Raw genomic sequence first — 15,000 nt, 5'->3', positions numbered from 1 at the left:
TAAGACTCATGTGTGGCCTGTTAAGACTCATGTGTGGCCTGTTGAGACTCATGTGTGGCCTGTTAAGACTCATGTGTGGCCTGTTAAGACTTTTCCTCACTTCAGATGGTGGAGACGCACCAGAGAGACCAGTGGTGATCAAACTGTGGGTCTGGACCCCCAGAGGGTCCCCAGACGATTAGCCTAATGTGCAACATTGTTTTCTCAATGAACAGTAAACAGAGTGACATGCAGTATTCTGTATCTGCACACTTTGGGCCATTAGCATCATAAGTAGCACCTGGCCTATAGCCTCGACGACCTTACAGGCGTATAAAAGGCTCAACTTATGCCATTTGGACAGCATTTTATACTCAGTTTCACTGTACAGACATTCTACTGTTAGACGGATGTTAGGTTCTTAGCTTACTTATGATTCTTGATGACTATTTTTCATGTATCTGATGTATTTCAATGTGTTGTTCTATACTGTAAATCACTGTGTACGGTAAATGCCTAACTTGTAAATTGTATATAAGTAATGAACACACCACTATAAAAATGTCAAACATTGGCCAAATTGTAAAATATGACCTAATAAAGAGGCAACCATTAACAAAATATCTGATCTCGAGGCGTTGTGAGCATGTAGGGGGGGGGGGGGGGGGGGGCTAGACCACTGTTCAATACCTTCATCCTTAACCCATTTAGGACTGAGACCAGGTTCTCCAAAACGTCTTCTAAATCCTGACAGTTTTCTAAAAAAATAAAATGTCAAGGAGCCCCAAACATAATATGTAATTGGCCGCCGACCCCCATCTGTAAATATGTTGTTCCAGGGACTCCCCCAGAAGGAAAGACTTGAGTTACAAACGTTCGCTCTGAAAGAATATATAAGATTTGTGCCACATTTTCACAACCACATTTTCAAACAATAATGCCCATTTAGACCTGACGACGATTCTACAAATGCCTTCTAAATCCTGACAGTTTTCTGAAAAACCCTATGTTTCTATTATATTGGTGGTTAAAAACGTTTTGCACCACATTGCATTTTTCAATAGCTAAAGCATAAATGCATGCTTAAAACACCAAAAGGGGTTCCCGCCCCGAAATGGGTTAAGCATTATGTTACACTTTAGCTATTGAAAAAATAGCAGATCTACAAGCTCATAGCACGGCACCGAGTGCCGCACTACGAGCTTGTAGATCTGCTATTTTTTTTAAATCATGAAAATGTGTCGCAAATCTTTGAATATATATTCTTTTAACTCACATCTTTGCTTCTGGGGCGGTCCCTGGAACAACATATTTTCAGTTGGGGGTCGGCGGCCAATTACATATCATTTTTGGAGGGGTCCTTGACATGAAACAGTTTGAAAACCACTGACATAGAAATATGGGTTTTTCAGAACACCGTCAGGATGTAGAAGACATTTTGTAGAATCGTCCTCAAGTCTTAAACGGGTTAACGTTACTACTAAAAAAATAATGAACACATCAACACACCTGCGACTGCAAGTGACGCTCTGAACGTCATTCTGAACGTCAAATTGGCATTTGCATTCCTTTCACCATGTAGTGAATGCTGCATTGGTGGTCTGGAGAGGGCAGTTGTTTTACAGACGGGTAAAAGGGGCACTTTGACCTCTGTGTGTGCACGTCCCTATAGAACTGGCCTATCGGCTTGTTCCTGCAGCAACGCTGCGGGCCTTGATGCCATCATAATGGCTGATGTTACTGAAAATAGCCGATCTACAAGCTCACAACGCGTCGCAACGCGACACATTGTGAGCTTCTAGATCTGCAATTTCCAGCATGCAACCGAGTGTAAAATGACTTGTCTTTTACTTATACTGGATCTCTTGTCCACTATAGTCCCTTCCTAACATTTTACTCTAGTTTTTTATCTGTTGACGAAATTGTCAACATTTAAGGTCATTACACACTGGCGAATTAGCGACGCGATGCGAATAAGCGATCTGAAAATGCGAAATATTGCATGTTGCAGTTCGCCTGCGAATCTCTGCAAAATACGACACCAGAGCGAACAAATAAAGAGCGAAAACGGTCGCATTTTCGCACATTCGCACATTCGCCACTGATGTGGAAGCTTGCATGGACTTCAATTGTTTTTTTTAAATGCGAATATTCGCACGAATATATCGCGTCGCCAATTCGCCAGTGTGTAATGACCTTTAGTCTTAGTTTTAGTCATCGTAGCTTAAGGTTTTCTTTTAGTTTCGATGTAGTTTTCGTCAGTGAAAAAAGGCATGAAGTCGACGGACATCTTTCGTCTTGGTTTTAGTCGAGGAAAACAACACTGGTACCAGCGGCCCAGAGTGGGACCAGAACGACCACGCCCCCATGATGTTCATCACCCTGTGCCACCGCTCTACAGCACCGTCTGCTGGTGAGACCGCCACACTGCATATGTATATATACACCCACAGATTATCAGCCCTTTTCCATTTCAAGGAAGGAAGGAAGGACCCCCCCCCAATGTATACTAATACAGGTATTATGTATTTGGCCGCAGAGGTTCAGACCCCCATCGATATGAAAATATTTTTTGTGACTGCAGGGACCCCCATGACGAGAGAAGACTTGTGTTACAAATGTTGTAAATTGTTCCAAATGTCTCACATTTCGTCAACATTTTGTGAAATGCCTTTGACAATACAAGCTCACAACTGTGAGCTTTTGTAGATCGTCTATTTTCGAAAAGCCATCATTTAGCTGGAACCCCCTCTAGGACCCCTGGAGGTCCCCCTAGCTGGAACCCCCTCAAAGACCCCTGGAGGTCCCCCTAGCTGGAACCCCCTCAAGGACCCCTGGAGGTCCCCCTAGCTGGAACCCCCTCAGGGACCCCTGGAGGTCCCCCTAGCTGGAACCCCCTCAAAGACCCCTGGAGGTCCCCCTAGCTGGAACCCCCTCAAAGACCCCTGGAGGTCCCCAGACCCCACTTTGAGAACAATACAGTAGCACCGTCCTCAACCATCCCAAATAACCACTGAAGTTTAGAACAATCTCTCTGTGTGTGTGTGTGTGTGTGTGTGTGTGTGTGTGTGTGTGTGTGTGTGTGTGTGTGTGTGTGTGTGTGTGTGTGTGTGCGTGCGTGCGTGCGTGCGTGCGTGTGTGTGCGTGTGATTGATTTAAGTATTTATTAACAGTTTGCAGAATTACAGAACATTTCAAGCACAACTCAATACAAAAATAACTGTTAACTGTGAGTGAACGACCCAAGCACTACACTTGTTTAGTCCAACTCACCCATTTATTCCATGAGATTAGACCATAGACCATTTCATGGTTTTATATATGCAGAAAACATTATCAGAGGTAAATGAGTTAGTGTACATTTCCCATAATAGCCTATAGCCCCTATAATGTTTTACTTAATATGCTACTGGCTGTGTTCTTCTTGGAAAATGTAAAAATATACTCCTTATTTTACTTATATTGACCGTTAATTAGCAAACTGGACATTGTGACTGAATGTTTCCTTTGCATCCTCGTGTGTAGTTTGTATTTGTGTTGTTTCCGTCATAAGCGCATGCAGCTCCGTTTAGTTGTAGACCAAGAATGTTCCAAGAAATAACCTGTGTTCCAATATTGATCCAATGAAGTAATTATTTTAGTCAAAGCTCTTTTCATTGGTTAGCTCACACATGTTGTGAGTGATGCCATCGTGTTGTGAGCTCGTAGATTGGCTACTTGTTACACACATGTTGTGAGCAGGCCTGGAATTTCATCCTTTTAGGGGCAAGGCCACTTGGCCTTTAGTGTGGTCAACTTTTTGAGGGCACAAGGCCGAGTGCCAGGGCATGAAGGCCATCGATTAAAACAATGATTTTAAGTCCCCGGTCATAATTATTTTAGCTTAAAGGTTAAAGGGATAGTTCAGATTTTTAATTTGTATGAACTACTTGACATTAACATAGTGGTTGCAACTGTATTAATTGATTGCCAGAGTCCCGTGGTGGGAGTTCTGCTCTGGTTTTGGTGAAATATCAAGTAGTTCCGGTCATTTTGTGGGGGGGTACTGCAGGGGCCACGCAGTAAAGGTAAATTAATCCACAAAACTAACGTAATTTGTATTGTTGACCTATTTCTAAAATATTAGTGCAACTTTCGTTCTTTTTTTACCCCTCTATCACACAGAACCATGTTGTTTGTGTCCAAATCACTACGCCCAAAAAATAGTTCCATGTGATGGAGGGGTCAAAGTTGAACGAAAGTCGCGCTAATATTTTAGAAATAGGCCAACAATACAAATTACGTTCGTTTTGTGGATTAATTTACTTTTATTGCGTGGCCCCAGTGCCCCCCACAAAATGACCAGAACTACTTAATATTCACTAAAACCAGAGCAGAACTCCCACCACGGGACTAGTGCAATCAATTAATACAGTTGCAACCACTATATTAATGGCAAGTATTTTATACAACTTAACTTCAAAAAATCTGAACTATCCCTTTAAGGATTCTTTTTTTTTTCAAGGCAAACATTGGTTCTGAACAGTGCTTCTTAAATAAATAATCACAGCTTTAAATAACAAAATATGAGTAGCTACTGTTGTAAAATATTGTAAACATGTTTTGGGGTCCCAGTCCAGAGATGAAAATCATAATGAAATGGCCTAGGACCCTGTCAACCTAGGCTAATTCATATACTGTACATTTAATGTGGGGGTCCTTGAAATTTAAATGGCTGAAGATCACTGGGTTAAACTGTGAGTTAATTCACCGAAAATACAATGACAGCCTACATAACTTTTGAATAAGGGCTTGGTTTAGAAAAGCCTATATTTTGTGGAAAGCCCTTTAGTAGCCCAGTCAGTGAATACCCTATCTGAATCTGATGGTGGAAATGATTGTTTTATTTTTACAAATAGGGGTAGGCTATAGATAGATTTGTTTCAAAATCTCCAATGACTTTTTTACAATAATACATTGATGCTGTTAGTTCTATATCAAGCCATTTATTTTTGCCAGTAGGTCAGGGCCCTGGCTTTACCATAGACTGTAAAAAAAAATATGGACAAAGCGTTCGCCGGGTCTGATATGGACGTAAAATGAAGCCAGTCAGTCCTTGTATTGTAAATCGCCATCTTTCTAGATCCGTTTTGGCCCAGCTGGCCATTGGCTGGCCCAGACAACGAGGCAGGACTTCCCCCCCCTTCTTCTTAGTTGGTTTTTATTTTGACTGAACGGGGGGTGGCTCCCGTTCATAGACTGTAACGGCAGCCATGCCCCTCAGAACATACGCGACTTTATGGTAATCTTTTTAATAAATGGGACCATCATTTTACAAAAAGAATATTATGACATGAAAAATGAGACTTTAAACTAGTGACTGGAAGCAGAAAGTATTCATGACCATGTTTATTAAGGTAATACAGTCTAGGTGAAGTTGGGCCCAAATACATGGACCCCTATGGGGATATGGGGTTTTTTGGGCCCAATGACAGCGCCACACAACAGGCCATTATATGAACTTTCAGGTTGTCCCGATTTCCTTAGTGGCTTCACCAAATATCTGTCTGACTGCCCCCCAATAGTGTTAGATCTTTAACTCTTGAGAGCGTAATAGGAAACCAAATGGTCCATTTGTTTTCCTTTTTACACTGAATTTAATTATTGTTAAACATCTGCATTACTTAATTTACAAGAACGTCTACGTACACGATTAGAGAATGTAGAAGATGTTTGCCTGTTGTCTCTTATTGTGGACAAAATCTTGTCCAACGGCAACAAAATCTTCTTTAGTTTTGGGTCTGAGAGAGAGGTGTCATCAAATGGTGGTCCGTGGCTCAAATTACGAATAAATAATGGACCTTGGTATGAAAAATGGGTTGAAAACCACTGCTCGAGTGAAATCTATTGTCACTGTTTTTTGTCAGTTTGTCAGTCTTGTCATGGACAGACTGTAAAGCCGCTGTTTGGCGCCATCTAGTGTTCACCAGCAGACACTGTCTGAAGATTATCATGGATGTTATCAATCAGTGCTTCTCAAACCTTTTCAAGTCAAGGACCCCCACATTTATGTATACATTTAACCATCATTATTAGTAGTATTTATTTAATGCTGGTGAGCCACTGGAACCTCCCTAATGACCCCTGGGGGTCACCGGACCCCACTCTGAGAAACACTGGCATGAAATAATACACCTTCATGCGTCCATACTGGTTTTAAATAGACCGTTTATTGTGGGCTCGCTACAGCGAGCACACACTAGTTATTGCCAGCCTATATTTATTGTGGGCTCGCTACAGCGAGCACACAATAGTTATTGCCAGCCTATATTTATTGTGGGCTCGCCACAGCGAGCACACAATAGTTATCCACAGTCTATATTTATTCCGTTTCTTTATTCCAATTTCCGCCACTTTTTTCGGTCACCTACTACTTCCACATACTTTATGCTAGAATTTTAGTTCAAACTTCAAACTGTTCAGCTCTTTGCAGTTATGCTTGCTTGTATTTTTATTTTTACAAAGTTTTATACTTTTTATACTTTTTAACTTTTAAACTTTTTTTAACATCCTTTATAATGAGAGTCGATGGAAGAAAGGTCCCATTTTTCACAGTTAACTTTTTTGAGCTCTTATTACTCCGTCATACTTTCACTTTGAAACTTCATTCAAACTTTATAATGTTCATCTATCTTTGAACTTTCATTGGTGAAAAAGTTTTTTTGAAAAAGTTTATACTTTTTCAAATATTTAACTTTATTTATAGTTTTTTCCTGCCATTGACTTTGTATGGGATTTATCTCTAAATCAACCTCACTTTTGCAGCCTCATTACTCTGGCATACTTTGTCGTAGAAACGTGATTTAAACTTTAGAACGCTCACACGACTCTGGACTTTTTCGTGGTTCAAACCGTATTCGAATACGTTGAACGGTTTTTCCGAAATCGCAGTTCAATCGCAGGCCGTTTCGGCTAATTAGTGCCATCTTAGAGTGCGGGGCCTCTTTGACTAGAGTGTGGAAACTGAAATTCTTTCCTTGAAAATTTACCAAACAAATTGTCGTCCCGGCCAAAGTATTCATTTTACACGCATGTTCTTTTGTCATTTTGTAGCCACACATGTCCTCTTTCACACAATGTGACCACCAAAGCACAGAGACATACAGAATGTGAACTACGGCCTTTTAAGTGACACAAAAACAGTCAATCTGCTCATTGACCTCCATTGTATAATTCTTACGAGGAAATTATCGCGCTGACAATTCTTAACTCGCTCTTATAACCACATTTTCAATCGTACCAACACCACAATCGCACATGGTGTACCTCAATATCTCAGGCCACTCACAGCGAAAAAAATATTTGCATTCGACTTTTACTTTTTGCGATAGAGCAATTTGTTCGGGGCATAGTTTCCCCCCATTCACGGCCATTATAATCTCCCAGTCATAGTACTGGCATAGAACTTGGAAGTCTTTTACGTCCACAGCTGAGACATATAAGGGCTTAATTACAGGGCTGACATTAAAGTTACAAGATCTCAATGAGTTGCTCTGCGATACCTTGTGAGCTTGTAGGTCTGCTATTTGTGCAATTGGCTGGCCTTTACACAGCTCTCGCAAGAGCACGCACACACGCACACACACACCCTGTCTTCCTATTGGCTGGCCTTTACACAGCTCTCGCAAGCGCACGCACGCACGCACGCACGCACGCACGCACGCACGCAAAAAAATAAAAAATAAAGTAATTTTTTGAAAAAAAGTATTTTTTTGAAAAAAAGTATTTTTTTGAAAAAAAAGTATTTTTTTGAAAAAAAAGTATTTTTTTGAAAAATAAGTATTTTTTTGAAAAAAATGAAATTTTTTGAAAAAAATGAAATTTTTTGAAAAAAATGAAATTTTTTGAAAAAAATAAAAAATGAAATTTTTTAAATGAATTTTTTTGAAAAAAATGCAAACTTAAAAAAAAAAAACTTTAACCTTTTTTTTTACTTATTAAGAAAAAACTTTATCTTTTTTTTTTTTTACTTATTAAAAAAATACTTTAACTTTTTTTTTTACTTAAGAAAAAACTTTAACTTTTTTTTTTTTACTTATTAAGAAAAAACTTTAACTTTTTTTTTTTTTACTTAAGAAAAAACTTTATCTTTTTTTTTTTTTTACTTATTAAAAAAATACTTTAACTTTTTTTTTTTACTTAAGAAAAAACTTTAACTTTTTTTTTTTTTACTTATTAAGAAAAAACTTTAACTTTTTTTTTTTTTTACTTATTAAGAAAAAACTTTAACTTTTTTTTTTTTTTACTTATTAAAAAAATACTTTAACTTTTTTTTACTTAAAAAGAAAAACTTTTAAAATACTTCTACAACTTCCACATACTTTATTCCGCTTTATGCAGTTATTTATGCTTAAACTATAGTTTTTCCAAATGTTCATACTTTTTTTAACTTTTACTTCAGCTTTAATACATTTTCTACTTTTGCTACAGTCCCGAAATGTTGATTATGGAGTTAGACCACCAATGGGAACACTATTACTCCGGTCCCCAAGTTTCAAACTTGACACAGCAATAACTTTATACATTGCGTTTTATGCGCAATGTAAGGCTTTAAACAGCCTTAACTCTGTTTCCCAGCATGCTACAGGTCTCAAAGTTTGTGGGTGGTCTTACTATATGTTACAGCTGTAACATATTATGCCCCATCCACACTGTCTTCCTATTGGCTGGGTCATAACTCCAGATAATCTCTAAACATGCTACATGCAGGTCTCAAACTTGGTGGGTCATCCCACAGACCCCCAATTTCATAAGAAAATTACCACTTCCGAAACATTTGTAGACACAATTATAAATGTTTAATTCCAGGTTAATAACATAATCTTTAATGTGCTTAATGATGGTATGGACATTTTCTATATAACTACTTTTTCATGTATACATACTTTACAAGGCATAACAAGTCCTTACTTTAGATGGGCTCTACTAGTATCTACTGTACCTTTAAAAAATCACGAGTTTGGGCATACATTTTTTACATACAAGGATTTTTATTTTTGCATTTTGCATACAAGTTCATCTGTGCAAAGATTGATAAAAACAAAATTGACATACATTTTAGACAATAATTGAGCCATGCAATGGCTAGTACTTCACTAAATAAGAAAAATGATATAGTTAAGTATTTATCAGATGTATTAATAGAGGACATTATTGATGCATTATAACAGTCTTAGTGGTAAAGTAGTTATTATTAATATTATTATTAACAGTATTTTGGGTGATATTTTTTGACATTGACATATACAAGAAAACATTTGTTCAGCATAAATTTAACAATGAGTTGTGACCTCCATGTTTAGGCTGTGGTTAACATTTTAACACTTTCCATCATCCCAGTTTTTCCCTGGTTTCTCACGTTTTGTAAATAATCCAAAATGAAGTTAATGAAACATTCTGTTCCAGTAAAAAGTCCAGAATTCAAAATATACTAAAAGCACAAGTGTTGGTATCAAACTAGAAAGAAAGTACTCTTTGTGCAGAATGTGTAATAATTACACATTCTGCATCGAGTACAATAATATGTACTATAGAATATATTTTAAATAGCAGATTGATTTATTAACAGTTTGCAGAATTACTGTACATATCTGTCTATTCACTGTATATATATTTTTTTCCCTTTTCGCTTCCTATATTTTAACTACATAGAAGTGTATTTGTTTGTCTCTAAATGTTTTGATGAATTGAACAATGTGGACCCTGTTGTAAACAAGTGTGAGGCTTAATTGGTCGTCCACTCACAGTTAACAGTCTTTGTATTGAGTTTGTGCTTGAAATGTACTGTAATTCTGCAAACTGTTAATAAAGATTTCAATCAATCAATATCAATACAAAAACTGTTAGCTGTGAGTGGACGACACCTTAAGCATTACTTGTTTACAAGAGGGCCCACCATTTTCAATTCATCAAAACAAGGGACGTACGAATATACATAGGCCTATAAGCTAGTCTATTTTCAAATGACCAAAATGTATAGTCTACTGCTGAAGCGGTTAATGTTTTGTAATATATATATATACATATACAAGTACGAACATGTTTGTACCAAAAGCTTTACACCAAATATATATATTTTTTTAAATCCTACAAACTAACTATAGTAGCCTAAATAAAGCTGTCAAAGAAATGTTGTTGGGTAAAAATACAATATTTGGATCTGAGACTGTAGTGGAGTTAAGTAGCCTCCTTAAGTGAAGTACAAATACCTCAAAATTAAGCAGCCTACAGTACTTACGTAAATGTACAGATTCACTGCACCATTCTGCCATTATTGAAAATCTGTTTTCAATTTTCTCGCACATGCACGCATCAAAAACAATAGCCTACCAATTAAGATCAGCCCGAGTAATATTCTTATTAAGTGACACGTGACCATTGATTTGATTTGAGAATATAAATTCAGTGGTAACGCTCTTGTATTTAAGTACATTTATCTATTACAGATTGTACATTACCTGTTAAACCGTGAGGCATTGATAGACTATAACGTGTACATAAACTTCAGATTAACAGTTCAAATTACATAGCATTCCGAATATTGATGCATTGCTGCCTCCTGCTGGACATTTTATCCACAAGCAGCGCTAGTACTTGACAACGGTTTTAACCAAGTGCATATTGAACATCAAATTTTGAAGTCTATCAAATGAATTGCAGATTCATAATTTGATGATTTGCCATTTTGCTCTAGCTTGTGGAGCTGACAACTAATTTCACCCACTTCTTTACATTTGTAAACCTGATATGCTTCCATTTAAGATCATAATTATGTGATCTAACACCATTTTGTTTTCAAGTGACAAATCTGCACAGCATGCTGAACATACAAATATTTCTAGTCCCTCTTATCAGGGTTTCACTGCAACACCATTTTTTACTTATTTGAATAGCCTTCAATGTCTTTGATCCAGCGAAATGGCTCAGGTGATACATTCAGTCTAGGGGCACTACCACATACATATTGATAAAAAATATACACACAAAAGTTGGTCACTATCAAAGTGAGTGAGACAACCACAGTGGATAGCTGGCTAACACCTGCTCCAATATAAACCATACAAATATGCAGTATGAATAAAATAAACATACAACACATTCTCATTTCTGTCACATAGGCCTACATGGAATCTGTGTGCAAACATGTAGTGGAAAAAATAACAGATCAGTTTTATAATTAGTACTTGTCTTTCAATGTTCACTTTCAACTCTGTGAAATAGTTAGTATACTGAGAATATATAGTTAAACTGTCCCTTTACGATCTTTGTTGGGTACATGATTAGGGCCGATTCATACTCCTATTTTAGAGCCGAATAAAAGTCAGTTCGGCGCTGTAGAGCCTACAATGTGACGTCATTTGAGGTTCGGGTACCGTCCTAAAGTCAGCTCTTCTGTGCTAATGAACATTTCTGACGAGCCGAAATCATTTCGGCACTACAGCTCTGAAACAGCAGTAAAATAGGAGTATGAATCAGCCCTTAGTTTATACTTTTAAGGGGGCGCATTATGCTGTGGCACAAAGTTATCCTGTCACCATGGCAGATGAGCAAGTGGGAAAAACCCTACAGAACACAAATTATACAACCATCAAGGACTGTCAATACAATAATGTTTTTGTGTAATTATATTGCCTAGATTTGAATATCCTATATAAAATACATGTTCTCTAGGCTTACTCATCTGAACCCTAATCACAAATATCATGTTTGTACACCAGTGAAAGAGATGACCCTGTGAGTATGTATACATGTCGGACAGAAACCCTGTAAAGATCAAAAGATGTGACACAATTTCAGCTTGAAGATGAGGTATTTTTTCACCATCTTCATGGAATGTAAACTCTTCTTCAGCTCTTGCAACAGCTCCTCTTTTACACTTCTCCTTCACCCGTTTACATTTCTCTCCATCTCAGCCTGGGCTCCTGTCACTGCCTTGCTCACCGCCTGCCTCTTCTCCATCTCTGAACGCAGCTGTGGCAGACAGAGACACACACATTTGTATTTACTCTACATGTGTTGTGAGGACAAGATATTAGGATGGCATTGAAAATAAAGCTGGCGTTGGCTATTGAGAAAAAGCAGATATACAAGCTCACAGCGTGTTACTCTGTGCCACGCTGCAAGCGTGTACATCTGCTATTTTTGAACATTTTGGTCTGCGTCGAGACGACAGCTTCTCAGGCTGCTGTATTGGGGCATGAGGAGACGGGGCTCTCCTGGCTGAGGATCACTGCTTCCATCTCAGGCCCTGGATCCTTGGTGTGATGGAAACACAAGAGAAATTTAGTGGAAATTTGCTCCATGTATGTGCGCATGTCAACATACGTAGTTTCCACATTAACACAATCGGCACTGGGATTTCTTTCAAAATAGAAGCTAGGGGTGCCGGGAAGATATGGCCGCTTTTACTCTGTAAGCACCCCCCACCCCATTCCAGACATATCTTTGCTTGCTTACCTCACTAAGATTACGATAAAGTCGCTGATGATCACTCGCTTCATGTTTTCATTTTCAACGTGAGGCATGTTGAATTCAGAAATTAAGAGTTTTTTCTTTGTGAGAGGTAAACATTATCTATTGATTGATTGATACTTTATTAACAGCCTTTTGGCCACCCATAGGCTTGTTTCCATTGTGGTCTTCTGTATAATATCGGAATCGGTCAGAATCTGTATCTGCAGATATATAATCAGATGGGATATCGGTCATAATTTCATAATGTGCACACCTAGAAATTAATTTAATGGAAGATAATCAAGCATTGTGCACATGTGTTAATTAGAATAGATGTTCTATACTTAGTCTATATTTGTATGTGATGTGTAAGTATAGCAAAACTGTGTACATTATACCCACACAAATACATTTCTAAACTCAGTTATATTTACGCTAGTGTTTGGCATTATACACTAGTCACTAGTATGTCTATTAGCAAGTGTATATCGGAGAACATAATGATCATGATGTTCATGTAATGTATCGTTTACTGTGATGGCTACAACATAACTGTATGATAAATTAATGCTAATAATACTACCAATATTATAGATTCATAGCTCACCATATGGTCACGAATGTTTCAATTGTGCTCGGGCAGGTATTAGCAAACGTGAGCACTTTATATTTGAACTATGAACGTTTATGCAGACTTTGTCATTCAAGTTCCACCATGACAGATAAACCAACCACAGCTAATATAGCTTACTGAATGAGATGCGGATGAGAAACGTAACATAACATCAGATTATAACTAAGGATCCGTGGTAATGATTCATGATCCAATAAGCTACTTTATCACATAAACACGTGCATTTAGATTTTACCAATTGACATAGATTGTATCGTATTTATAGTTGAAACGTTAACCTGGCGTTAGCTAGCCAGCATTAGCATTAGCGCTAGTGTGACTTTAGTCTAACACAACTACATAAATCAACATTTGACGAGAGCTACGGACCACGTTAAATCATTGTATTTACCCATAATGTCACACATCTATTGATTATTCTTACCATAAGCTTGTCAAGGATTTCATCCAACACCCACATGCAGTTGACCCATTACCACGGGTGTCCAACTCTTAGAGGTCCAACTGTCCAATATTAGTTGTTGTGCATAGCTCAGGCATAGCTATGGCAAATCAGTATCACTATTCACTTCCGGTTCAAGGTTAAAATAATTCTATAGGAAGGTTACCTATTTTCATTGATGCATATATCAAAGTATTACAACTATTTTAACCTGAAATACAGAATAGCAGAAATCTAAATCTAAATAATAAAGGTTTACATTGAGCATCAACTTTCTAACCGTTTATATGACTTTTTTTTTGCATAGTACTGTATATTTGTATATATTTGTCATTAAATGTCCCATGAACTGAATAGGAAGGACTCCAATATATAACCAATTAAGCCATAGCCCTTTCGTGGGTTTTAAATCCTCTTAGCAGACCTTGTATTGAACTCTATTTAGTGTACTTTTTTCGGCCAACTGGTAATGAAGTTATAATAAAGTAGGCATATTCAATAAATCAAGCAATGACATTCATTGTCTGTATTATGTTATTAAAACAGTGAAAGAGTTGGTCTTTCCCCCCTGAAACAATGTGTGAGTCTTGGTTGGGATAAAGAAAGCAAGTATTATTTAAGTAGTATTAAATTTATTTCGTGAACAAGAAATAATGAATGGATGAATGAACATACAATAGGCCTAATAATAAAATAATAATAATAAAACAATAAAAAGCAAATCTTTTGCACGTTTTTTTTTGCCTATGACCCCGTGCGGGGGAGAGGGTAGGCCTACGGTGCCCCAAAATAGGAGAGGAAAACACTGTCTTAATGCTCCTAGACGACAACAGCGTCGTCAACATTTCCCTGGCCAAAAAAAAAAGAAAAAAAAAAATTAGTTTTGAAAACAAGGAAGCTGCTCCTGGTCCTCTTCCTCCTCCTCGACCAGGGCGATGTTGACGTTCCCTTGGTCAAAGGTGAACGTAGCCCTTCGGGGGAATTCCACTTCAGGGGGGAAAATGTCTCGAAATTTGGCCAGGGAAATGTTGACGACACTGTTGTCGTCTAGGAGCAGCTCCATCCCCTCGTCGATCTCCATCACTCCGAGGACCACCCCTTCCCTGCACTCCACCGCATTCTGTAGAAATCAAACAAATTTGTTTTCAGTCATTATATCCTATGCATATAGGGCCTTTCACTGTGTCTATCCCAATGTTGGAGCTGCAATGATAGATCGAGGGATTATCGAGCGGGGGAAATGCAATATATATATATTGGTTTGGTTAGCTCTTTTTTTGTGTTTGGGTTGAAATGTTTCACAGCCTGTAGTGTACATACGATAGATAGGCTATTATTATGTTCAAATCTAGACAATATAATAACACTAACATCATACTGTTACAAACATTATTATTCTAAATGACAATATAGTAGCCTATTACCTCAATGTTGGTGAAATTCGTTGTCTGGA

The 15,000-nt window shown here is 37.7% G+C and overlaps 1 long non-coding RNA gene across 1 annotated transcript; it reads right to left on the bottom strand.

Annotated features, from left to right (window-relative positions):
• Positions 1-8,807: 8,807 nt before the first annotated feature.
• LOC308319354 lies at positions 8,808-13,648 on the bottom strand. Its single transcript, XR_013964462.1, has 3 exons — positions 13,530-13,648; positions 12,114-12,272; positions 8,808-11,988 (listed from the first exon to the last, which is right to left on the bottom strand). It is a non-coding gene; the product is annotated as an uncharacterized lncRNA (long non-coding RNA).
• Positions 13,649-15,000: the final 1,352 nt, after the last annotated feature.

This window comes from Protomyctophum bolini (assembly GCF_963924005.1).
Source record: "Protomyctophum bolini genome assembly, chromosome: 8".
Classification (NCBI taxonomy): Eukaryota; Metazoa; Chordata; class Actinopteri; order Myctophiformes; family Myctophidae; genus Protomyctophum; species Protomyctophum bolini.
This window is presented reverse-complemented; position numbering and strand designations above follow the sequence as displayed.